This window comes from Lithobates pipiens, unplaced genomic scaffold (genome assembly GCF_037356315.1).
Source record: "Lithobates pipiens isolate NorthernLeopardFrog02 unplaced genomic scaffold, aLitPip1_a1.2 Scaffold_10, whole genome shotgun sequence".
In the NCBI taxonomy this organism is placed as follows: Eukaryota; Metazoa; Chordata; class Amphibia; order Anura; family Ranidae; genus Lithobates; species Lithobates pipiens.
This window is the reverse complement of record NW_027507686.1, coordinates 99222624-99249112: the sequence shown is the minus strand read 5'-3', so window position 1 is coordinate 99249112 and position 26489 is coordinate 99222624. Positions and strand designations below refer to the sequence as shown.

The 26489-nt window shown below is 46.0% G+C and overlaps 9 pseudogenes; 8 read left to right on the top strand and 1 right to left on the bottom strand.

The window, feature by feature from the left end:
- Positions 1–15046: 15046 nt before the first annotated feature.
- On the top strand, positions 15047–15164 carry LOC143950764 (5S ribosomal RNA; annotated as a pseudogene).
- A 476-nt stretch (positions 15165–15640) lies between these two features.
- Positions 15641–15759, top strand: LOC143943861 (5S ribosomal RNA; annotated as a pseudogene).
- A 100-nt stretch (positions 15760–15859) lies between these two features.
- Positions 15860–15978, top strand: LOC143942914 (5S ribosomal RNA; annotated as a pseudogene).
- Positions 15979–16138: 160 nt separating this feature from the next.
- Positions 16139–16257, top strand: LOC143946497 (5S ribosomal RNA; annotated as a pseudogene).
- A 956-nt stretch (positions 16258–17213) lies between these two features.
- Positions 17214–17332, top strand: LOC143945580 (5S ribosomal RNA; annotated as a pseudogene).
- Positions 17333–17430: 98 nt separating this feature from the next.
- Positions 17431–17549, top strand: LOC143947281 (5S ribosomal RNA; annotated as a pseudogene).
- A 101-nt stretch (positions 17550–17650) lies between these two features.
- Positions 17651–17769, top strand: LOC143955147 (5S ribosomal RNA; annotated as a pseudogene).
- Positions 17770–19179: 1410 nt separating this feature from the next.
- LOC143950311 (5S ribosomal RNA) lies at positions 19180–19299 on the top strand (annotated as a pseudogene).
- Positions 19300–26345: 7046 nt separating this feature from the next.
- LOC143951152 (5S ribosomal RNA) lies at positions 26346–26464 on the bottom strand (annotated as a pseudogene).
- Between the last annotated feature and the right edge of the window lie 25 nt (positions 26465–26489).

Below are 26489 nucleotides of genomic sequence, written 5' to 3'. Positions count from 1 at the left end.
CTGTGCAGGGTAGTTCTGAGGAACGTGTCTTGGTGATCATTGGGAGCGCACACAGTGGCAAATGTAAAAAGGAGCTCTCCAATGTGGCCCCTAAGAAAAAGATATCTGCCCCCAAGGTCCACCAGAGAATCCTGGAGAACCCAGGGGAGCCTGCTAGAGATCAGAATGGAGACTCCCTTGGTCTTAGAGGAGGGGTTAGTAGAGTGGTAGACCTTAGGGAAGGATCTCGACCGTAGAAAGGGGAGGCTAGTATTTTTAAAATGTGTTTCTTGTATAAAGGCCACATCAGTACAGGAAGTCTTCAGTTCTCACAGGAGGATCCACCGTTTTTCAGGCGAGTGCAGAACCTTAACGTTTAGAGAGGTGACCTTGACTAAGTCTGCCATCGCTCCTCGGGGGGGGGGGGGGACGTCAGAGAAACGCAAAGAAAGTTGAACCAAGGTAGGTATTGGGTAGGTAATGGATGGCGGGAACTAAGGGGGAGAAAGGAAGGGCAAATGGAAGGAAAGGTAAGGGGAAAAAGAGGCCGGGCACCTCAACCCCAGGGGGAGAGGGAAATTAAGGGTTGTCCACTCAACAGTACAGGAAGGATATACTAAAACAGCACAATTATGCTATAGCGCTTACCAGATGTACACTGGGTTTAAAGCGCCGTCCTACTTGGGTTGGTGGGTAGACAGGTCGGAGAGGGAGCCCCCGGATCCCAGTCCCCCCAGTCCTAGCAGTGGTAAATGTCACGTCTGATACCGGTATGCAAATAAAAGACAATCAGTAACATCATAGAACCAAAAAACAATAGTATAATCAAAACCGAGGTAGAGCATATAACTATCAGCACAAAATGTAGGCATGCATGAGGGAGCCCGTCACAACAGAAAAGGCATCACAGAATAGGATCCACCACCCCCTGTCCCATACCCCAAAAGTACATGCAGCCCCCGAACAAATGCATTTCTCCCTTTGGCAGATTGTCCTCTCTTTACCCCTTCTCCCCCGTCCACGCCCCGGGGGGAAAAGGGGGAGGGAAGGGGGGAAAACGGGGGAAGGGGCGAAAGGGGGAGGGAAAGGGGGGAGGGGAGGGAAGGAGGGAAGGGGGGAAGGGGGGGGAGGGGGGAGGGAAGGAGGGGCAGCTAGGGAGAGGGGACAAACATGCGGAAATGTCAAGTCCTTTAGCGCACTCACACCAGTAGCCACCCAGACCCCATAAATTTCAACTCCTCCCCTCCATGGTCACCACATCAAGATGAAAGAGGAGCAGCCCTGGTCGGTGCATGGAAAATCCAGCAGGCAAGGGGCTGGGGCCACCATCCCTCCATCCAATGGGAGACTTCACCCGAGCAGCAGTCCTGGGGCCCCCCAATTAGTGTCTCTCCTGCATCGCCATCGGGGGCTGTGTAGAGCATCCAGAGGGAGGCTGGGACCACCCGAACAGTGAGGGGTAAATCCTCCAGGGGGGTCCAGAGTCAAACTGGAGAGAAGCAGTGTCTCGTACCAATAGGCTCAATAAATAAGTCATCCAGGGTGTCCCCGAAAGCTGCAGAAGGCAATGTCGGCAAAGAGTAGGTGGGGGCCAGAGGGGGTGGGGACGAGGAGCGCAACCAGGGGGAGGGGACACATATGCGGGAATGTCAAGCCCTTCCAGTACAGCGCACTAGGTATCACTCAGACCCCCCCAAAGGGCAACTCCCTCCTCTAAGGTCAAGATTCCATAAGGGAAGATGAGCCGCCCTGGTCTGTACATGAAAGAACCTGCTGCCAAGGGGTTGGGGCCATCATCCCTTCCTCCAATGGGAGATGCCACCGGCATGACAGCCCCATGTCCTGTCAAGTGGTGCCCCTCCGACAATGTCGGCAGAGAGGGCAAGGGGGTGAAAGTCAGATCTGGTAGGTGGGGGGGTGAGGAGTGTCCCTCATATTACTCACGTTGGCCATCCCTTGAAGCTGAGCGCTCTGCATACCCAGGACGTTCTTATGTATAATCTAGCCTATCTGTATACATTAGCCTGTCTTTTGTACACATTAGCCTCTCTGTATCAACTAGCCGGTCCTCTGTATACACTAGTCCGTCTGTACACACTAGACAGGCTTGGTTACACAGACTTGCTAGTGTATACAGACGTACTAGTGTATACAGAGGACCGGCTAGTATATACAGAGAGGCTAATGTGTACAAAAGACAGGCTAGTGTATACAGATAGGCTAGATTATACAGAAGAACATCCTGGGTATGCAGAGATGGAGGCTAGGGTATACAGAGAGAGAGGCTAGAGTATGCATACTTGCTAGTGTATACAGACGGACTAGTGTATACAGAAGACCGGCTAGTTTATATAGAGAGGCTAATATGTGCAAAAGAAAGGCTAGTGTATACAAATAGGCTAGATTATAGAGAAGAACGTCCTGGGTATGCAGAGATGGAGGCTAGGGCATACAGAGAGAGAGGCTGGGTTACACAGAGAGGCTGGTTTATGCAGACTTGCTAGTGTATACAGAGGGACTAGTGTATACAGAGAGGCTTGGGTATACAGAGAGCTAATGTATAAAGAGAAGCTAGTGTATACAAAAGACACCCAAGGGTACACAGAGAGGCTTGTGAATGCAGAAGACAGGCTAGTTTATACAGAGAGGCTAAAGTGTACAAAACACAGGCTAGTGTATATAATTATACAGAAGAATGTCCTGGGTATGCAGAGATGGAGGCTAAGGTATACAGAGAGAGAGGCTAGAGTACGCATACTTGCTAGTGTATGCAGACGGACTAGTATATACAGAAGACCTTTCTAGTTTATACAGAGAGGCTAATGTCTACAGAAGACCGGCTAGTGTATACAGATAGGATAGATAATATAGAAGAACGTCCTGGGTATGCAGAGATGGAGGCTAGGGTATACAGAGAGAGAGGCTGGGTTACAAAGAGAGGCTAGTGTATGCAGACTGACTAGTATGCAGGTGGACTAGTATATACAGAGAGGCTTGGGTATACAGAGAGATAATATATAAAGAGATGCTAGTGTATACAAAAGACAACCAAGAGTAGACAGTGAGGCTCGTGCATACAGAGGAATGGCTACAGAGAGGCTAATTTGTACAAAAGACAGGCTAGTGAATACAGATAGGCTAGATTATACAGAGGAAGGTCCTGGGTATGCAGAGATGGAGGCTAGGGTACCCAGAGAGAGAATGTGTTACACAGAGAGGCTAGAGTATGCAGTATACACTAGCAAGTCTGTGTAACCAAGCCTCTCTAGTGTATACAGACGGACTAGAGTATACAGAGGACCGGCTAGTTTATACAGAGAGGCTAATGAGTACAAAAGGCAGGCTAGTGTATACAGATAGGCTAGATTATACAGAAAAACTTCCTGGGTATGCAGATATGGAGCCTAGGGTATACAGAGAGAGAGGCTTAGTTACACAGACTTGCTAGTGTATACAGACGGAATAGTGTATACAGAAGACCGGCTAGTTTATACAGAGAGGTTAATGTGTACAAAAGACAGGCTAGATTATATAGAAGAACGTCCTGGGTATGCAGAGATGGAGGCTAGGTTATACAGAGGGAGAGGCCGTTTTACACAGAGAGGCTAGTGTATGCAGACTTGCTAGAGTATACAGACAGACTAGTGTATACAGAGAGGCTATTTTATACAGAGAGACTAGGGAAAACAGAGAGGCTAGTGTACAGAGACAAGCTGACAATGAGGCTGGGGTATAAAGAGAAGCTAGGTTATACAGTAGACAGGCTAGTTTATATAAAAGACAAAATTGGGTAAACAGAATACAGGCTGGGGTATAATGAGAGGCAAGATTATACAGAGAGGCTAGGGTACACAGAGAGGCTAGTGTATAAAGATGTATACATAAAGGCATGGGTATACCGAGAGACTAGGTGTATAAAAGACAAGCTAGGGTATACAGTGAGGCTATTATAATTGGAATGAGGCTGGGGTAATAAGATTGGCTCGGGTATACGGTGAGGTACACCCTAGAAAAGAAACAGAAAACAGAAAAGTCAAACAAGGTAATACAGATAGGCTAATGTTATTCCCCTGAGCATAGTGTATACAGAAGAATGGCTAGTGTATACAGAGAGGCTAGTGTGTACAGATAGGCTTGTGTATACAGAAGACAGTCTGGGGAATTCAGTGAGGCTAGTGTATGCAGAGAGGCTGGGACACCGAGACTATTGTAAAAAGAAGGCAGGCTAGTGTATATAGATTATGGGCACGTGTATACAGAAGACATAGAGGTTAGTCTATATAGAGAGGCTGGTGTACACAGAGAGATTAATGTATACAGAAAGGCTAGCGTGTAAAGAAGACAGGACTTTATATATTTGCTAATGCAATTACTTCTGAATCATGTAAAGCGTTACAGTGCTTTTTTCATTCTTTGGTGCTGTTAAAAGGTCAGTGGTGTGTTGTCAGTGGTGATATCAATGTGACAGTTAATGTGGAGAACTACAAATATACAAAATAGAGCAAAAGAGTGCTAAGTTTATTTTGTTAAGTCATTGACTGATAGACGTTAAGTAATTGGCCGTTATTGATTTGGCAGTACATGGTTTATTTTGTTCTGGAAGCATTGAGAAGACTGATATTAGATGAGTGATCTGCACATTTCACTTACTATTACAGAGAGATACTGGCTAAATGTTAATATCTTAATATGTGCTGCGTGTAAGGTAGAAATAAGATGGTTTTGTGTGAGTTGGACTACCAGGATTTAGAGATAGTAATCTGTTTATTCTAATAATAATAACTCAAATTAATATTGAGACAGTATATACAGGTCGGGTTTAAGTTGAAATACACGAAATAACAGCAACGACGTGTGTAGGTTTTTATCAATCGGGTTCATTACGTGTCTTTAATCATGTAGTGAATATACCCAAAATATAGCATAAGGATGAGAAAGGATAATAACTGGCAGAGGATGACATGGCAAAAAGACAAACTGCATTAGAAATGTGAATGTGAATTAGAGATGAAATGTCAATCCCCATTGGTTACTTACAGGTAACCATTAATACAGTTAACACGGCAAAGTGTGAGCTAAGCAGCTAAATATTACTTAATATTGCAGAGATTAAATATTGCAGTTGAAAAGAGATCGGAAGTGTTAGTGGCAGTAGCTTCAAAATGACTGAGAAATAATTTAATTACTCTAAATGTTCACATCGGTAGCATTGTATTACTCTTAATATGTGCAGCGTGTAAATAAGCAATGAGATGGTTTTGTATTATCCTAAAATTAGCAGTATACGTAATAAAGGTGAGTAGGTAACCTGGATTTAGACATAGCAAACTCTATAATCTAATTTAGCAAAATTAGAAAGGGTAACATTGAGATACAGGTCGAGTTTAAGTGGAAATACACAAAATATCTAGCTTACCTTTACATTGTTTAATAGAGCGTTGCAAAGTAATACCAAGGCAGAATGTCGGAATAGCAATAAGATGAGATGATTGCTGTAATCATGAAATATCAGCAACGACGTGACTAGGTTTCTATCGTTTTTCAGGATCCTTACGACACGTTTAAGGATGAGAAAGTATAATAACTGGCAATGTATCACATGGCAAAGAGTCAAATTGCATTAGAGATGTGAGTTAGACATGAAATGTCAATCCCCATTGGTTACTTACATGTAACCATTAATACAATTAACGCGGCTACATACAGCAAAGTGTGAGCTAAGCAGCTACATTATATAAGAGTAAATTGACGTAGCTTTAAAATTCCAACGTGTAAATCGTTCCATTAATTTTGTTACGCATGAAGACGGCTTACACTGACTGTTTTCCGTTTCTACTGATTATCGGCATAATGTATCAGTAACCCTGAACATTAATAGTGATAGACATTAGGATGTATGCTTGATGTGAATGTAAAATAGTTGCATTATGTGTTAATAAATGTAATCAAACTTTATTGCTATCCTTTGCTACTGCAACCACTACTACATCAAGTAAACCGTCCAGGCTGCTTTTCTCACATTTTGCTGCTGTTAAAAAATGTGTTGCCAGTGTTATGTGTTACAAATGGTTATCAGTGTGACAGTTAATGTTGAGATGAAGTAATACACAAAATAGAGTCAGAAAGAGAATCCTATTGCATAGAGGTAGCAAGAGATGGTTGCATTACTCTTAATGTGCAGTGTGTAAAAGGTTTTAAAAGATGATTTTGTGTGAATTTTGCTTTAACGTAAAATTAGCTGTAGCCATTATAACTATGGTTAGGTTTACAATGATTTAGAGATAGTAATCTCTATAATATAATAATAATAAGTATAGCAAAACAAATTAGGAAAATATTGAGGCAGTATATATAGGTCGAGATAAAGTGAATACACAAAAGGGATCAAGGGATAGTTGCAAAGTAATATCCTCATTAAGGCAGAATGTCGGAATAGCAATAATATTAGATGGTTGCAACATAACACGAAATATGAGCACAGCTAAAATACAGAAAAACAGTACATAATTTAAGAGTACAGTAGAATATAGTATACATTATTTAAGATTAAATTGACTTAGCATGAAAAAATCTAAGTTTAGATCGTTGAGTAAATCATTGAGTAAATCGTAAATTTATCAGATAAGTTAACTCTGAGATTATGATTAAAATGACAGTTCCATTACGCGGTCCTTTTCCACTGGTATAATCATAATGTAATATCAGTAATTGCTATCAGTAAATGTTAAAATTGTAAGACGGTTTACATTGGGATGTGGAATTGATATGGATTTAAAAGCGGTACATTCATTTTCTGAAGCATATGACATAGCATACAGAAAGACGGCTTACACTGCTTTTCTCACATTTTGCTGCGGTAAAAATAAATGTTTTGTCACTGTGTTTTAACTGTGACAGTTAAGGTGGAGAAAAAGAAGTAATACAGAAAATAGTGTCAAACAGTGGAAACGTTTATTTGCTTGTGTCATGACAGCTGAAACTGGTTGAGCAACAAAACTGTTTTATTAAAATGTAAGACTAGTTTTATTCTCTACATATATGCTTTTAAGAGAGTTGTATAATATAGGCGACCAATAGGACATTTAAATGGCTTAATGTTGCAGGGAGGAAGTATCGCTGTTCAACGGTAAGAGATTGAAAGCTTAGCTTGAGAATGGCCGAAAATAGTTACGTTAGTCTAAATTTAAAGGATATGCCAGTACCATTGAGAAAGCTTATATTAGACTAGGTGATCTTTGCATTACACAATACTGTTATTATTATTATTATTATTATTACAATCCTAGTGCAGAGAGATACTCAGTTAATGTCAGAGATACTCGGTTAATGTCAGAAAAGCAATTAAACTGTTTACATCGTTAGCGAGCGATATTTACATTACTCTTAGTATGTGCAGCATGTCTGGTAGCAAATGGATGGTTTTGTGAACATTTTGCATTACCGTACAATTAGCGGTAGACCTCATCGAAGTGAATAGATTTAACCAGATTTTGAGATAGTATTTCTAATAATAAATAAAGCAAAATAAGTCAGGATGGTGTGTCGTCAGTGGTTATATCAATGTGATAGTTGATGTGGAGAATTACAAATATGCAAAATAGAGCATTAGAACATTAGTCGCTCTGTATAAACTAGCATCTCTGTATACACCAGCCTGTCTTCTGTACCCACTAGACTCTCTGTATACACTACCCAGTCTTCTGTATACACTGTCAGCTTTGATGTATACCCAAGCCTGTCTTCTGTATACACTAGTTTCTCTATATGCACTGTCCTTTCTGTATACACTCGACCCTCTCTATACACTAACCTCTCTATATACACTAACATCTTTGTATATACTAGCCTCTTTTTAAACTAGCCTCTCTGTGTACCCCAGCCTATACTGTTTACTCTAGCATCTAGGTATACTCAAGCCTATCTGCATACATGAGTCTGTATTCACTAGCCTTTCTTCTGTATGCTGTAGTTTTCTATGTATACCAGCTTCTCTGTACACCCTTGCATCTCTGTAAACACTGTGTAAACTAGTCAGTCTTATGTATACACTCGCCGACTGTATACACTAGACTCTCTGAATACACTAAACCCTCTGTATACCACAGCCTGTCCTCTGTATACACTAGACTGTAAAAACTAGCTAGAATACACCAGCCTGTCTTCTGTTCCCACTAGACACTCTGTATACACTACCCAGTCTTCTGTATACACTGTCAGCTTGGATGTATACCCGAGCCTGTCTTCTGTATACACTAGTCTCTCTATATGCACTGTCCTATCTGTATACACTCGACTCTCTCTCTACACTAACCTCTCTATATACACTAACATCTTTGTATATACTATCCTCTCTTTAAACTAGCCTCTCTGTGTACCCCAGCCTCACTGTTTACTCTAGCATCTCTGTATACTCAAGCCTATCTGCATACACAAGTCTGTATTCTGTATTTACTAGCCTTTCTTCTGTATGCTGTAGTCTTCTATATATACTAGCTTCTCTGTACACCCTTGCATCTCTGTAAACACTGTGTAAACTAGCCAGTCTTATGTATACACTAGACTCTCTGAATACACTAAACCCTCTGTATACCACAGCCTGTCTTCTGTATACACTAGACTGTAAAAACTAGCTAGAATACACCAGCCTGTCTTCTGTACCCACTAGACTCTCTGTATACACTACCCAGTCTTCTGTATACACTGTCAGCTTGGATGTATACCCGAGCCTGTCTTCTGTATACACTAGTCTCTCTATATGCACTGTCCTATCTGTATACACTCGACTCTCTCTCTACACTAACCTCTCTATATACACTAACATCTTTGTATATACTATCCTCTCTTTAAACTAGCCTCTCTGTGTACCCCAGCCTCACTGTTTACTCTAGCATCTCTGTATACTCAAGCCTATCTGCATACACGAGTCTGTATTCTGTATTTACTAGCCTTTCTTCTGTATGCTGTAGTCTTCTATATATACTAGCTTCTCTGTACACCCTTGCATCTCTGTAAACACTGTGTAAACTAGCCAGTCTTATGTATACACTAGACTCTCTGAATACACTAAACCCTCTGTATACCACAGCCTGTCTTCTGTATACACTAGACTGTAAAAACTAGCTAGAATACACCAGCCTGTCTTCTGTACCCACTAGACTCTCTGTATACACTACCCAGTCTTCTGTATACACTGTCAGCTTGGATGTATACCCAAGCCTGTCTTCTGTAACGGCCGGACGCAAGTTGCCCCCGGTGCTGGAACATGGGGGAGAGACACGATGCACATGTTTTGGAGATGCCCGAAGTTGATCCGCTACTGGACGGAGGTGACAGGAACCATTGATCGGGTGTTTGGAACCTCCACCAGGATGGAGGCGAAGTATTGTCTCCTGGGATTAGTTGAAGAAGTTGGAAACCCGGGAAGCAGCCAGATGGCAGTTCTGAGATGCCTATTTCAGGCAAGGAAACTGATTGCCCAACCCTGCTTAGCCTCCAATGTTGGCAATGACTTGGTTTTTTTCGCTTGTTTCCCAAGATGACCATGTTGGCGTTTGTCAAGATGGTTGAGAGTGCCTGAAGAGATCGCCTATGGCCCCATCACCTTGAAAGTGCCCGATCTTGTCTGATCTCGGAGGCTAAGCATTGTCAGGCCTGATTAGTAACTGGATGGAAGACCAACTGGGAATACCAGGTGCCGTATGCTTATTTCTTGATCACGGGACACAGGAGCTTCATTACATAGTGGGTTATATAGGCACCTCGGGTGATTGGACACTGGTTAACCCCCAATTAAGGAGAATTCCTCCCCTATATAACCCCTCCCATATAGGAGGCACCTCAGTTTTTTCGCCAGTGTCTATGGTGGTTGGTCACGTAAAACATGTGCTATGAAGAAAGCTCTGTGCAGGTCCCTGTGGGGGCCTAAGGGCTACAACAAACCGGATCCATATCTTGGGACGATATTTTGACTCCCAAGATGATATGGTACCCGGGCCTTGTCATCCGAAGAAACTAGGTTTTGCCTGTAAGTCCTCTCCTATTGGAAGACTGGGCTCTGGGAAAACCAGACTTGGTGTACTATTTACATAGTGGCACTAGAGTCTCTGGCAGAGTCTTTTACAAGGTCCAGGTAGGAGGTTCTTCTGAGATACGAACCCCAATAAAAACCTGAAGGTTGGCAAAACTCTGCCCGTCGTGATGGGTAAAGGCTGAAATCTGTCTGTTTTCAACAATTCCTGCGGCGAAGACAGGTAAGGGAAGTTAATCCTATATAAATTATATTATGGATTTCTCCATTGAGTAGTTGTAGGTCTTACCTGGTTTCCACCACTAGATAGTAAGAACAGCCTGATTCATACTTACATGCCTTTCAGATACACACGCTCAGTGAAGCCTGGTTCTCCCAGATGACTCACGTCTCCAATGCAATCTCTGCCACAATGAAGGTAATACAGGGGTCCCACGTAGTCTGGGGGTCCCACACAGCTCCGATGGTGATTCCCTTCCTCCCTGGATACCGGCGGTGCTCGTGCACGCGCGCACGCTCCCGTGCTAATGGAGGAGGGGGGAGTGTGGTCACGAGCCATGCACGTCGGTGTGCACGGCGCTGTACTGCGCAGGCGCCAGGTGGCAGTTTTAGATCCCCTCCCTCTGCTGAGATTCCTCTTTCAGATGACCCTTCTGACAATGAGGAGAGATCCCTATCTTGGGACAGGGATCTTGAGCAGTTGGATGAATCAGAGGACAAGGAGAGAGTCCCCTCCTCCCAGGCGCTCAGAAAACAGGTGCAGTATTATACTCAATTGGTGCGTACCACATTCAGAATGCCTGCTGCTGAGATTGCTACGTCCTGTTTCTTCCCTGGGAGTCAGGAAAATCCCACAGACTGCCTTTTCCTTTCCAATTCATCCCTTAATGGATAAATTGTTGTATGAGGATTGGGAACATCCCGATAATCGTCCTAAAAGGTTTTCTATGCTTTATCCTCTGGAGGAAAGTTTCACCAAGAAATGGGGGGTCCCACCTGTCGATACGGCTGTTTCTTGCGTGAATAGAAACCTGACCTGTCCTTTGGATAATGCTCAGGTATTTAAAGATCCAACTGATAAGAAGCCTCCTTTTCCATGACTGGCGCAGCTGTGGGGTTGTGCCAGTTCCTCAAGGAACAGGTTAAGCAGATGCTTAACCTGTTCCTTGAGGAACAGGTTAAGCTTATGCTTGGCCTCCTTCCCAGTGAGGAAGTGGAGAATTATGCAGAAATACCTCAAATTCTGTGTTTCATGATTGATGCGATTTTGGATTCTGTCCAACAAGCATCTCGTTTGTCTCTCCTGTTGGTACACATGCGAAGGGCCCTATGGCTAACGAATTGGGCAGCTGAGCTATCATGCAAGAACCATTTGATTGGGTTCCCGTTTAAAGGGGAATGTTTGTTTGGAGAAGAAATAGACAAATTCGTCCAAAAAATTTCAGGGGGTAAATCTACTCTCCTTCCAGTCAAAACATCAATCATTAGGTGTTCTCTCTTTCCCGGAGCATCAAGCTCTAAGCAGTGGCGACGGCCTTCTCAACCCCCCTCTACAGGAAAGGCTCAAGGCCGGGCCCAGGGGCAGAAGAAATCCTGGGGGCGAAAGCCTGTCAAGCAGAGCCCAAAAGCTTCCTTGTGAAGGGGCGCCCCTGCTCGGCCGAGTGGGAGGAAGGCTCCTGCAGTTTGCGGAAGCCTGGCGGGAAGAGATCCGGGACAAGTGGGTGGTCTCTTCGGTATCTCTGGGCTACAAGCTGGAGTTTCAGGAGATTCCACCTTCTCACTTTCTAAGGTCAAGGATCCCCAGGGACCCAGTAAAGCAAAGACCGCTATTTCTGGCCTTAGATCACTTACTATCCCAGGGGGTGATAGTAGAAGTGGACCCAAAATAACAGGGTTCAGGGTTTTACTCGCATCTCTTCACTGTTCCAAAGCCAAATGGAAGTGTCAGACCTATCCTGGATCTGAAGGATCTGAACTGGTTTTTACGCATCCAGTCCTTCCGAATGCAGTCAATTCACACTGTGGTCTCCTCCCTGCAAGGGGGAGAGTTTATGGCATCAATAGACATCAAGGATGCATATCTCCATGTGCCAAATTTTTCCCGCACACCAAAAGTATCTAAGGTTCGCGGTAGAGCGGCGCCATTTTCAATTTGTGGCCTTGCCGTTCGGGCTCGCGATGGCCCCTCAAGTCTTCACAAAAATTCTGGACCCTCTCTTGGCAAACCTAAGAGCTCAGGGTATAGCCGTCATGGCTTATCTAGATGATTTGCTTCTCATAGAGAAAACAGTAGCGCTCCTGAACTACAGTGTTACCAGAACACTAGAACACCTGGAACGCCTAGGTTTGATTATAAACCTAGAAAAGTCATCCCTACAGCCTGCTACCAGGTTGGAATACCTGGGTATGGTTATCGACACCGCTCAGGGCAAGGTGTTTCTACCAAGGCCAAAAGCCTTGGCCATTGGGGATCTAGTGCGCCTAATTCTGGGCAGAAGATCTTCCCCCATTTGGTTGTGCATGAGACTGTTAGGGAAAATGGTCGCCTCCTTCGAGGCCGTTCCATTCACCCAGTTGCACTCAAGGCCTCTGCAAAGATGCATCCTTGCGGCTTTTAACAGGAAGCCCCAGTCCTTGGATCTTCCTATGCGTCTATCCCCAGGGACACGCAAGAGTCTCGTCTGGTGGTTACAAACCGAGAATTTGCTGAAAGGCAAAACTTTTCTTCCTCTTCCATGGAAGATTATTACGACAGATGCCAGCCTGACAGGCTGGGGAGCAGTGTTGGAGGAGACGTGCTCGCAGGGGAAATGGTCTGCGATCGAGAAGCTATTGCCCATAAATGTCTTGGAGATCCGGGCAGTTTATATGGCTCTCATAAACTGGTCTTTCAGACTACGGGGTCTCCCTGTTCGGGTTCAGTCCGACAATGCCACAGCAGGGGCCAATATCAATTATCAAGGCGGTACCAGGAGTCTGGTTGCGCAAAAAGAGGTGAATCGCATACTTGTCTGGGCAAAAAGGCATGTTCCATGCCTTTCTGCAGTCTTCATTCCAGGAGTGGAAAATTGGCAGGCGGATTTTCTGAGCGACCAGCAGTTGTGCCCAGAAGAATGGGCTCTGTAACATATGTCGCAGGTGGGGTACTCCAGACGTAGATCTGTTTGCGTCTAGGTTCAACAGAAAACTGGACAAATTCGTGTCAAGGACAAGAGATACACTCGCTCAGGGGTCGGATGCTCTGACAGTTCCCTGGGATAAGTACAATTTGATTTATGCCTTCCCCCGTGCCCGCTTCTGTCGCGGTTCCTGGGAAGAGTCAAGAGGGAGACAAAGTTGGTTCTTTTGGTAGCCCCGGATTGGCCCAGGTGACCGTGGTACGCAGAGATCATGAAGTTGGCAGTAGGCAAGCCGTGGATCCTCCCTCTCCGGCCAGATCTGCTCTCACAGGGTCCAATTTACAATCCTGCTTTACACAGTCTGAATTTGACGGTTTGGCTGCTGATACCTACATTCTGAGAGACCGTGGGCTTTCGGGGCCAGTCCTTTCTACTCTGGTCAATGCCAGAAAGCCGGCCTCCAGGCTTATTTACTACAAAATCTGGAGGGCATATGTTTTCTGGTGTGAACTCAGGGAATGGCATCCTAGAAAGTATGTCGTTAGCAGGGTCTTGGCCTTCCTCCAGTCAGGCCTAGAAATTAATTTGGCCGTAAGCACTATCAAGGTGCAGATTTCGTCAGTGTTTTTTCAGAAGCCACTTGCATCACATTCCCTGGTGCAGGCTTTCATCCAGGGGGCTATGCGGATAAGGCCGCCAGTCAAACCTCCGGTATGCCCATGGGTTCTGAATTTGGTTCTCTCAGCTTTGCAGGGGCAACCTTTTGAACCTTTGCATCAGGCTTCATTAGTTCTTTTGACTAAAAAATTGGTTTTCTTGGTAGCCATATTCACGGCTAGAAGAGTGTCAGAACTAGCAGCTCTCTCCAGCAAAGAGCCGTATCTATATATTCATAAGGACCGGGTGGTAATGCGTCCCAACAGGTCCTTTCTGCCTAAGGTGGTTTCAGGATTCCATTTGAATCAAGATGTAATCCTACCATCCTTTTTTCCGGACCCACAGTCCGCAGAAGAACAATCTTTGCACACTTTGGATGTGGTAAGGGCAATCAGTATCTATCTTCAGGCAACTGCTCAGATAAGGAAAACTGATTGCTTATTTATTTTGCCGGAAGGTCCTAGGAAGGGTGAGGCGGCATCAAAATCCACTCTCTCAAGGTGGATTAGACAGATTATTTCTCAGGCCTATAGTGTTAAAGGGAAGATCCCTCCTTTTCAAGTGAAAGCACACTCAACTAGGGCTGTAAGTGCTTCTTGGGCAGTGCATCACCAGGCCTCCCTGGTTCAGATCTGTAAGGCTGCAACTTGGTCATCAGTCCACACGTTCTCCAGATTCTATCAGGTGGATGTCAGAGGGCAAGAGGATATCGCCTTTGGGCGCAGTGTACTGCAGGCTGCAGTTTAGGTCCTCTGGTCCTTGGCGGTCTATATATTATGATCTGTGTTTCCCTCCCCTCAATCTGAGCATTGCTTTGGGACATCCCACTATGTAATGAAGCTCCTATGTCCCGTGATGTATGATCAAGAAAATAGGATTTTTATATACAGCTTACCTGTAAAATCCTTTTCTTGAGAGTACATCACGGGACACAGGGTTCCCGCCCCTCTTGGGTTTTACGTGGTTTCCTATTGCTTTGCTACAAAACTGAGGTGCCTCCCATATGGGAAGGGTTATATAGGGGAGGAATTCTCCTTAATTGGGGGTTAACCAGTGTCCAATCACCAGAGGTGCCTATATAACCCACTATGTAATGAAGCTCCTGTGTCCCGTGATGTACTCTCAAGAAAAGGATTTTAAAGGTAAGCTGTATATAAAAATCCTATTTTTTATGTTGTTGGCGTTGACCTGTTTTTTTTCCGCTTGTTTACCAAGATGACCATCTTGGCATTTGTCAAGAGGGTTGAGAGTGCCCAAAGAAAGTGCCTATGGCCAAATCACCCTGAAAGTGCCGATCTTGTCTGATCTCGAAGGCTAAGCATTGTCGGGCCTGATTAGTAACTGGATGGGAGACCGACTGGGAATACCAGGTGCCGTAGGCTTCTTTTTATGTTGTTGGCGTTGACATGGGTTTTTTTTTCCGCTTGTTTCCCAAGGTGACCATCTTGGCATTTGTCAAGAGGGCTGAGAGAGCCCAAAGAAATCTCCTACGGCCACATCACCCTGAAAGCGCCTGATCTCATCTGATCTCAGAGGCTAAGCAGGGTCCTGCCTGGATAGTACCTAATTACAGGTGCCGTAGGAATCTTTTTATATTGTTGGCTTTGACCTGTTTTTTTTTCGCTTGTTTCCCAAGGTGACCATTTTAGCATCTGTCAAGAGTTTTGAGTATGTCCCGAAGCGTTCGCCTAAGGCCACATCACCCTGAAAGCGCCCGATCTCAGAGGCTAAGCAGGGTCATGGTCAGATGGGAGACCGCCAGGGTCTATGTTGTTGGCATTGACCTGTTTTTTTCACTTGTTTCCCAAGGTGACCATCTTGGCGTTTGTCAAGAGGGTTGAGAGTGCCCGAAGAGATCACCTACGACCCCATCACCCTGAAAGCGCCCAATCTCATCTGATCTCAGAGGCTAAACAGTGTCGGGCCTGGTTAGTACCTGGATGGGAGACCGCCTGGGAATACCAGGTGCCATAGGCTTCTTTTTATGTTGTTGGCTTTGACCTGTTTTTTTTCGCTTGTTTCTCAAGGCGACCATCTTGGCGTTTGTCAAGAGGGTTGGGCGTGTCTTGAAGAGAACGCTTACGGCCACATCACCCTGAAAGCACCTGATCTCATCTGATTTCAGAGGCTAAGCAGTGTCAGGCCTGGTTAGTACCTGGATGGGAGACTGCCTGGGAAGACCAGGTGCCATAGAAGGATCTGGCCTGGTTAGTGTCTTGATTGGGAGATCGCCTGGGAATACCGGATGCCGTAGGCTTCTTTTTATGTTGTTGGCTATGACCTGTTTTTTTTAGCTTGTTTCCCAAGGTGACCATCTTGGCCTTTGTCAAGAGGCTTCAGAGTGCCCAAAGAGAGTGCCTACGGCCAAATCACCCTGAAAGAGCCCAATCTCATCTGATCTCGGAGGCTAAGCAGCGATGGGCCTGGTTAGTACCTGGATCGGAGACAGCCTGGGAATTCCAGATGCCGAAGGCTTCTCATTATGTTGTCGGCGTTGACCTGTTTTTTTCCCTTGTTTCCCATTTTTCAAGAGGGTTGAGAGTGCCCAAAGAGATCGCTTACAGCAGCATCACCCTGAAAGACCCCTATCTCTTCTCATCTCTGAGGCTAAGAAGGGTTGGGCCTAGTTAGTAACTGGATGGGAGATGGCGTTGGAATACCAGGTGCCGGATTCTTCTTTTTATGTTGTTGACATTGACCTGTTTTTTTTCGCTTGTATCTCAAGGTGACTATCTTGGCATTTGTGAAGAGGGTTGAGAGTGCCCAAAGAGATTGCCTATGGGCACATAACGGTGAAAGCGCCCGATCTCCTCTGATCTCAGAGGCTAAACAGGGTTGGGCCTTGCTAGTACCTGGATTGGAGACCACCTGGGAATACTAGGTGCCTTATGCCGCGTACACACGAGCGGACTGTATGGCCTACTTAGTCTGCCGAAACACATTTCAGCGGACAGTCCGCTCGTGTGTGGACTTCAGTGGACTTTTTCAGCGTGCAGTCTGGCGTACTAAGTATTTCGGATTTTTGGAAATTCTGTCCGTCGTACTTTGGTTTCAGCGGACAATCCGCTCGTCAGTAGGCTAGTTCGACGGAGAATGGCGCATGCTCAGAAAGGATTTACACGGCGGAAAGGTGCTTTGCTGTGTATTGGACTTCCTATTTCTAGTCCCATCGTACGTGCTGTACACGTCATTGCGCAAGCTTTCGTCGGACTGTTTGGCTATCCGTGTGTGGTCAAGTCCGTTCAGTGGAAAGTATGACGGACTGTCCGTCGGATTGTATGACGGACTAAGTACGCCATACAGTCCGCTCGTGTGTACGCGGCAATAGGCTTCTTTTTATGTTGTTGGCGTTGACTTGTTTTTGTTTTGTTTGTTTACCAAGGTGACCATCTTGGTGTTTGTCAAGAGGGTTGAGAGTGCCTGAAGAGCTCGCCTATGGCCACATAACCCTGAAAGCACCAGATCTCGTCTGATCTCAGAGACTAAACAGGGTCGGGCCTTGTTAATACCCGGATGGGAGACCACCTGGGAATACTAGGTGCTGTAGACTTCTTCTTATGTTGTTGACGTTGACTTGTTTTTTTTGCTTGTTTCCCAAGGTGACCATCTTGGCATTTGTCAAGAGGGTTGAAAGTGCCTGAAGAGATTGCCTACGGGCACATCACCCTGAAAGCACCCGATCTCGTTTGATGTTGGAGGCTAAGAAGAGTCGGGCCTTGTTAGTACCTGCATGGGAGACCGCCTGGGAATACCAGGTGTCGTAGGCTTCTTTTTATGTTGTTGGCGTTGACCTGTTTTTTTTTTCGCTTGTTTCCCAAGGTGACCATCTTGGTGTTTGTCAAGAGGGTTGAGAGTGCCTGAAGTATTTGCCTATGGCCACATCACTCTGAAAGCACCCAATCTCGTCTGATCTTGGAGGCTAAGAAGAGTCAGGCCTGGTTAGTACCTGGATGGGAGACCACCTGGGAATACCAGTTATTGTAGGCTTCTTTTTATGTTGTTGGCGCTGATTCATTTTTTTTTTCGCTTGTTTCCCAAGGTGACCAACTTGGCATTTGTCAAGAGGGTTGAGAGTGCCCAAAGAGATCGCTTACAGAAGCATCACCCTGAAAGAGCCCTATCTCTTCTCATCTCTGAGGCTAAGAAGGGTTGGGCCTAGTTAGTACCTGGATGGGAGATAGCGTTGGAATACCAGGTGCCGTAGTCTTATTTTTATGTTGTTGACATTGACCTGTTTTTTTTCTCGCTTGTTTTCCAAGGTGACCATCTTGGTGTTTGTCAAGAGGGTTGAGAGTGCCTGAAGAGATCGCCTACGGCCCCATCACCTTGAAAGTGCCCGATCTTGTCTGATCTCGGAGGCTAAGCATTGTCGGGGCTTATTAGTAACTGGATGGAAGACCGACTGGGAATACCAGGTGCCGTATGCTTATTTTTATGTTGTTGGCGTTGACCTGTTTTTTTTTCCCTTGTTTCCCAAGGTGACCATCTTGGCATTTGTCAAGAGGGTTGAGAGTGCACAAAGAAATTGCTTACGTGCACAACACCCTGAAAGCGCCCAATCTCATCTGGTCTCAGAGGCTAAGCAGGGTTGGGCCTGGTTTGTACCTAGATGGGAGACCGTCTGGGTTTTCCAGATGCCGCATGCTTCTTTTTATGTTGTTGATGTTGACCTGTTTTTTTCGTTTTTTTCCCAAAGTGATCATCTTGGCATTTGTCAAGAGGGTTGAGAGTGCCTAAAGAGATCGCTTACAGCCGCATCACCCTGAAAGCACCCTATCTCTTCTGATCTTGGAGGCTAAGAAGGGTTGGGCCTTGTTAGTACATGAATGGGAGACGGCCTTGGAATACCAGGTGCCGTATTCTTCTTTTTATGTTGTTGGCGTTGACCTGTTTTTTTTTCGCTTGTTTCCCAGGGTGACTATCTTGGCATTTTTCAAGAGGGATGAGAGTGCCCAAAGAGATTGCCTATGGCACATCACCCTGAAAGCACCCAATCTCCTCTGATCTCAGAGGCTAGAAAGGGTTGCGCCTTGTTAATACCTGGATGGGAGACCGCCTGGGAATACTAGGTGCTGTAGGCTTCTTTTTATGTTGTTGGCGTTGACTTGTTTTTTTTGTTTGTTTCCCAAGGTGACCATCTTGGCGCTTGTCAAGAGGGTTGAGCGTACCTGAAAAAATCTACTATGGCCGCATCATCCTGAAAGAGCCCAATCTCATTTGATCTCAGAGGCTAAGCAGGGTTGGAACCTGGTTAGTACCTGGATGGGAGACCGCCTGGGATTTCTTGATGCCATAGGCTTTTTTTTTAAGTTGTTGGCATTGACTTTTTTTTTTGCTTGTTTCCCAAGGTGACCATCTTGGCGTTTGTCAAGAGGGTTGAGAGTGCCTGAAGAAATCTCCTACGGCCACATCACCCTGAAAGAGCCCAATCTCATCTGATCTCAGAGGCTAAGCAGGGTTGGGACCAGTTTAGTACCTGGATGGGAGACCGCCTGGGATTTCCGGATGCCGTAGTCTTCTTTTTATGTTGTTGCCGTTGACCTATTTTTTTCCGCTTGTTCCCAAGGTGACCATCTTGGCGTTTGTCAAGAGAGTTGAGAGTGCCTGAAGATATTGGCTACGGCCACATCACCCTGAATCTGTTCCATCTTGTCTGATCTTGGAGGCTAAGCAGGGTCGGGCCTGGTTAATGCCTGGATGGGAGACCACCTGGTGATACCAGGTGTCGTAGGCTTCTTTTTTTTTTTCAAATATAATTTTTTCTCCAAACAGGGGAAGATGGTCCCCCGAGTATATAATGCAACAGAAAAATACAGAGCAAAAAGCAGCTGAACAATACTTGATACTGGTATATTTGCAACTGTGAGTATGCCTTCCATTAATCATAATGATTCAAGGCACGGATAAAGTACTGTACCAAGATCCAGGGTCACACAAACCCCAGGTCCCTCCGGCATAATCCATCCAGAGGGGGGTGTGGGGCCGTCATTCCCAATTTTCCACTTTTTCCAAAAGAGAGAGGGGGTGGAGGGGGTGAGAGATAGGGGAGGAAGGCAGAAAAGAGACGGGGTGAAACATCAGGAAAGGAGAAGAGGGGACGAGACACGATGGCAGCCACTGCCCAAGGGGCCAGTCAAGGAAAGCTCAGAGCACTAAGGCGATAGCAGGCGACATCCTTCCAGCGAGAATATAAAGGTATTCCAGATGTCCCAGGTTTGTTTAAAAAATTCTTGTTTACCTTGTGATGTGAGGATCAAGTCCTCCATTTTTTTAATGTCCTCTATTTTCCTAAGCCAGTGAGTAATGAAAGGGGGGGAACATTTTTTCCAATAGAGAGGGATGCAGGATTTCGCCGCATTTATCACATGTCGTAAAATTGTTTTTTTGTATTTCTTAATGGGAATCTGTGAATGGTGCAAGAGAAAGAATACAGCCTCTTCCGGGATGGAGAAGTCTGTGAATTTTTGTGTTATGCATCGGATCTCTGTCCAGAAGTCCACCAAGCTGGGGCAGGACCAAAAAATGTGGAGCAACGTGCCCTCTTCTTCTCCACACCTCCAGCATATGTTCGAGGAAGAGGGGAAACATTTATGCAGCTTTGATGTTGTCAAATACCACCTGGTGAGAAGTTTAAAATTCGTCTCCTTTATCTTTGTGCACAACGAGGTTTTGAGAGCCAAAGTGATAATGCGTTGTCTCTGTGCTGGGGAAAACAAGCAATTAAGGTCCTTTTCCCAGTTGGACAGACAGGTTAAGTGTGGGTGATCTGTTTGAGAGAGAATGTGGGCGAAAGGGCCTTCGCTCCTGCATAGAGTCTCAAACTCCATCTGAGGGCGGGCGAAAGTTTGAGGATTGGGAATGGAATGGAGAAAATGATGTCATTGCGTCGCTCTCCAAAAAGGCAGTTGGAAAAGCCCTGTCGGATCTCTTAGGGTTGAGAAAGAAGGCCATTTTCCATCAATGACGAATTTAGACGCATGGTCTAGGTTGAAATTTCTAAGTGGGTCCCCGGTTCAAAGTTCGGATGGCCACGTATAGGGAATAGGGGGGAAGTCAAAGACGTGAGTGTGTTTTGGGTAGCGATCAGGTGACTGACTTTCAACGAAGATCCTATAGTGGGATGGGACGTCAATTGTGTGGGTAAATCCTTATAGCACCACATGGTGCTTCTTAGCGGAATTCGGGAGTGAGATTGTTCTAGTTGCACCCAGAGCTTAGAAAGTTTGTTTCGATGCCAGTCCAATACACGCCCCAGATGGGAGGCCAGGTAGTAGCGTCGCAAGTCAGGGAGAACCAACCCTCCCTGTTGTTTAGACAATGTCAGCTGTGACCGCTTAAGTCTGGGATTTTTGTGGGCCCAGTTAAATTGAGTGAGCAGGGATTGAGCTTGCTTAAATAATGGGACTGGAATCTGGATCGGGAGAGCTTGGAAAAGATAGGTAAATTTAGGGAGTATGTTCATTTTAATGAGATTTCATCTCCTGAACCAGGAATGGAGGCCAGAATGCCACCCGTGAAGCAAACTGCGGATCTTACTGACAAGGGGTGGGGGGAAGTTCAACATAAACGTACGCGCGATGTCCGGTGGAATGTAAGTACCTAAGTACTTAAGGGCTGTATGGGTCCATTTAAAATGAAAATTGGACTACAAGTCTAGTAACGTTTGCGGGGGGACTGCAACCCCCATGGCCTCTGATTTCAAGAAGTATCCCGTATATCTGGAATTCCCGAAGGAGATTTGGCAAGGAAACTCTGGGATTCGTCAGTGAGAACAGCATGTCATCCGCGTAGGCAGATATCTTGCACTCAATAGTACCCGTTATGTCTGAGTTTTGTCGAATTGTGGAGAGAAAGGGTTCCATTGACAGTGCGAATAATAGGGGTGACAGGGGGCAAACCTGTCTGGTCCCATTCCCGATGTCAAGGGGAAATGAGAGCACCCCATTCGCTTTGACTTGAGCTGAAGGGCTTGAGTATATCTTACTTAGTCCATGCCAGCATCCGTTCACTCAGACCTATATGGCGAAGGACCGAGAACATGAATGTCCATTTGACCCGATCAAAAGCCTTCTCGGCATCAGTACTCATGAAAAGACAAGGGGTCCCAGATGACTTTACTTTATGGACCAGGGTAAGCACCTTAATGGTGTTGTCCCTATCTTCCCTGGTGGGAATAAAACCTAACTGGTCAATCTGTATAAGGGACTGCAAGTGCTGTACCAATCACGTGGCGAGGATTTTAGAGAATAGTTTTAGGACCGAATTTAGGAGGGAAATGGGTCTGTAGCTCCCACATAGGCCCAGGTCTTTGCCCTCCTTAGGTATCAACGAGATGTGGGCTGTAAGGGTATCCTCAGGAAAATCCCCATTCGAGCTCAGAGTATTAAATTAATTCACCAAGCGCGGGCCGAGAATAGGGAGGAAGGTCTTATAGTATTGTGCGGTATATCCGTCAGGGCCCGGAGGCTTACCCACAATTCAGTGAGGCTAGTGTATTGCCAGATGTTTTGTTTTGTTTTACTGATTTATACTGGCTGTTATACTACTCCATGCCGGGGTGGACTGGGAGACCGGGACCTCACACCGGTCCTTTGTCTACCTTCGCCCCACATAGGCCGTAGTATACCCCCGGAACTCTGGGGTTGTACACATACGAAGACAGTGTCTTTAGTTTAGTTTATTACCCCGTCCCCCACACGGGATACTGAGGTGATACGCGGGTTCAGCCCCCCACCTCTCTACCACCCCACCTTTCCCCTCCTTCCTCCTCCCAACTCTCTCCCGCACCCCCTCTCTATTTTTTAAACCCCTCCTGTCCCTACCCGTTCCCTTCCTTGGACATGGCGGTGGATTCCATCAAAATAGTATCTCTGAATACCAAGGGCCTAAATACCCCCGAGAAAAGACGGATGTTGTTGCATGACCTTAAAAAGGCTCATGCAGATATCGTCTTTAACCAAGAAACTCACTTTCGGGATGACCAGCTTCCCCTACTCCGGAATAGACACTTCCCCAGGGTATACCATTCCACTAACCCCTCCTCTAAATCTAGAGGGGTGTCCATTCTGATCTTGGGCAAACTGCCTTGGCAATGCCACGCGGTTACAGCAGATCCTGAAGGACGTTTTCTCTTTCTGCAAGGCCTGATTGGAGATATGCAATTTACACTAGCTTCTCTCTATGCACCTAATGTCCTCCAGGACAGATTTCTCAAACGCACCTTAACACGCTTAATGGATATTAAGTCGGGCCAACTGATCCTAGGTGGCGATTTTAATGTCCCGCTGTCTCCCGCTGTCTCCCTCCTACGTCCTCAGGACACTCCTCGATATCGCCCACCTGTTGGAAGCGAATTGCCCAAACACTACACCCAACTGTGGGATGTGTGGCAACTTCATCACCCAGTGAGAAAGACTACACTTTTTACTCTACCCCACACAAAATCTATTCCAGAATAGACTTTTTCTTGGTACCACATGACCAGCTACACTTAGTGTCCTCTACCTCTCTAGGGCAGATAACATGGTCGGACCATGCCCCTATCTATATGACTTACTCCCTCAGTGACCACCCCTCACTTAGATCTCTTTTCTGGCGGCTCAACGAGAGCCTTTTACAAATACCCGAGATTCTTACAGATGTTACTAAAGAGCTTGGCCTGTACTTCAGGGACAATGACACTCCGGGCTGCGACCCTGGGATTCTCCGGGAGGCTCATAAAACGGTCATTCGGGGAATATTTATCAAACATGGGGCCCTTATTAAAAGAAAAAGGAATGAGCATCTCACACACTTGCTTACCAAATTGGCTAAAGTGGAAGCCCAACACAAACATGCCCCCACGCAACCCTTCGAGACGGAGTTGTTGACACTCTGCACGCAAATAACCGAGACTCTCCGCTATAAAGCAAAAGCGGCGGTACAATTCTCCAGACGCATATCTTATGAAAGTGGTGATAAATGTGGGAAAACGTTGGCCAATTCGGTTAGGGCTACCAAATCGGCATCATATATTCCGCAGGTAATTAACTCGCAAGGCCAGAAAGTCTCTACTCCAACCCAGATTTCTAGCGCCTTTAGGGACTTCTATATGGGTCTCTATAACCTGCCGGACTCCTCCCGTAGCCAGTCCCAAATAAATGAGTACACCAACTCCCAACTCCCCTCACTCCCGCCGGAGACACGAGTTCTTCTGGAGGAGCCCATCACTCTGGCGGAACTACAAATAGCAGTCACCGCATTAAAGGCAGATAAGGCACCAGGGCCGGATGGCTTCACTGCCCAGTACTATAAAACCCTTTTTCCAATACTGGGCCCACGACTGGTGACCTTTTTTAATGCACCAGGTGCAGACACCTCCTTCCAGAGAGACACTCTGAGGGCACATATTTCCCTGATCCCTAAAGACGAGAAGGACCCGAGCCACTGTGGTAGCTATAGACCGATATCCCTCTTAAACCTAGATCTGAAACTATTCTCCAAAATTGTGGCCACCAGACTAGCACAACACATCCAGTCCCTTGTCCATTTAGATCAGGTGGGGTTTAAGCCCCGTACACACGAGCTGACTTTTCAACATCCAAAGTCCGTCAGACCGAGTCCGTCAGACTATCCGATCGTGTGTGGGCTGCAACGGACTTTAGCTTCGCAAAAGTCTGACGGACTTTAGAAATGAAGCATGCTTCAAATTTTCCCGACGGAACTCCGCCGGACCCGGTCCCCTTCGAAAAATCCGCTCGTGTGTATGCTACTCCGACGGACTAAAACCAACGCTAGGGCAGCTATTGGCTACTGGCTATGAACTTCCTTATTCGAGTCGGGTCGTACGTCATCACGTTCGAATCCGTCGGAGTTTAGTGTGATCGTGTGTGGCCAAGTCCGTTCGGCCGAAAAGTCTGTCAGAACTCCGGCGGAACTCCGGCGGAACTCCTTTGGAAGTCTGTCGGACATAAGTCCTCTCGTGTGTACGGGGCTTTATACCTACTAGAGAAGCAAGAGACAACACCATTAAGGTGTTGAACCTACTTCACATTGCAGAAGCCCAAAAAATCCCCTGTGTATTGGTTAATACAGATGCCGAAAAAGCTTTCGACAGAGTCAACTGGCGCTATAGGTTCTCTGTCCTCCGCCACATAGGTTTGGGGGACAAAATGTTGCGATGGATCACTAATATTTACTCTACCCCTACTGCTCAAGTCAAGGCTAACGGAGTCCTCTCAAGCCCCTTCCCCATAGGGAATGGGACGAGACAGGGCTGCCCCCTGTCACCCCTGCTTTTTTCCCTCTCCCTGGAACCGTTCCTGTGTACTATTAGAAGTAACCCTGATATATCAGGGCTACGGTCTGGTGTCTCGCACTACAAAATATCAGCATATACAGATGATCTTTTATTATCTGACTAACCCCAGAATCTCATTACCGAACCTCCTCAGAGAATTCCAGCTTTATGGTGCGATCTCCCACCTGAAAATAAACTTTACTAAGTCCGAAGCAATTGGCATAGCAGTACCGCCCCGAACCCTTTCTGACTTACAGGCCAATTTCAGCTTTAAATGGACCGACAAAGCTTTGACGTACTTGGGTACGAAAATCTCGGCTACTATTGCCCAGACATTTGATCTTAACTTTCCATCCCTACTGACTAAGTCTCGATTGCTGCTGGAACAGTGGCAGGGAGGACTGCACTCCTGGTTTGGGAGATGCAACCTCCTGAAGATGAATATCCTACCCAAATGTATCTACCTCATCCAAGCCCTGCCCATACATATACCACCCCTTTTTTTTAGACAGGTGCAATCCCTCTTCACCAAATTTGTCTGGGAGCGTAAGAAACCTCGGCTACGCCACGCGCAGCTGACACTCCCCAAACATTGGGGGGGCCTAGTGCTTCCCGACATACGTAACTACTATTTGGCGTCCCATTTGGGAAGGATCATTGACTAGAGGCGTAATGGGGCATCCCAGACCAATATATCCTTGAAAGGAGTGCTGTGGTGCTATAAAGAGCTCCCGACACCTCTGAAACGGCACCCCCTTATTGGCACAACGCTGAAACATAGTTATGGTGCCGCCATCAAAACTTCCCTTATCTCTAAAATCTCACCCCTGCTTCCCGTCTTAGGCCATTGACCATAAATTCTCACCACTACAAACGAAACGCATTGTCACTCTGTCCCTCAAATCTTCTCTTTGTACCAAAATTCAGGAAACCAACTTCAAGATCCTTACCCGTTGGTACCTGACACCCTTCAGGTTGAGCAAATGCTACCCCTCATCCTCAGATCGGTGCTGGCGCTGTAATGAGGAAAAGGGTACACTGCTTCATGTGTTCTGGTCCTGCTCCAGGCTGCGGTCATTTTGGGAAGAGGTTCATTGCATCTCCCAGAAGTTCCTTACCTTACTTAGCTTCCGAGATCAGATGAGATCAGGCGCATATAGGGTGTTGTGGCCATAGGCAATCCTGCTGGCCACTCTCATCCCTCTTGACAAATGCCAAGATGGTCAGCTCGGCAAGCAAGCAGAAAAAAAAAACAGGTAATCGACACCAACAATATATTAAAAAAAGCCTGCGGCACCAGGTTTTTCCAGGCGGTTTCCCATCCAGGTACTTACCAGGCCTGACCCTGCTCAGCATCCGAGATCAGACGAGATCGGGTGCATTAAGGGTGATATGGCCGTAGGCAATCTTGCTGGCCACTCTCAACCCT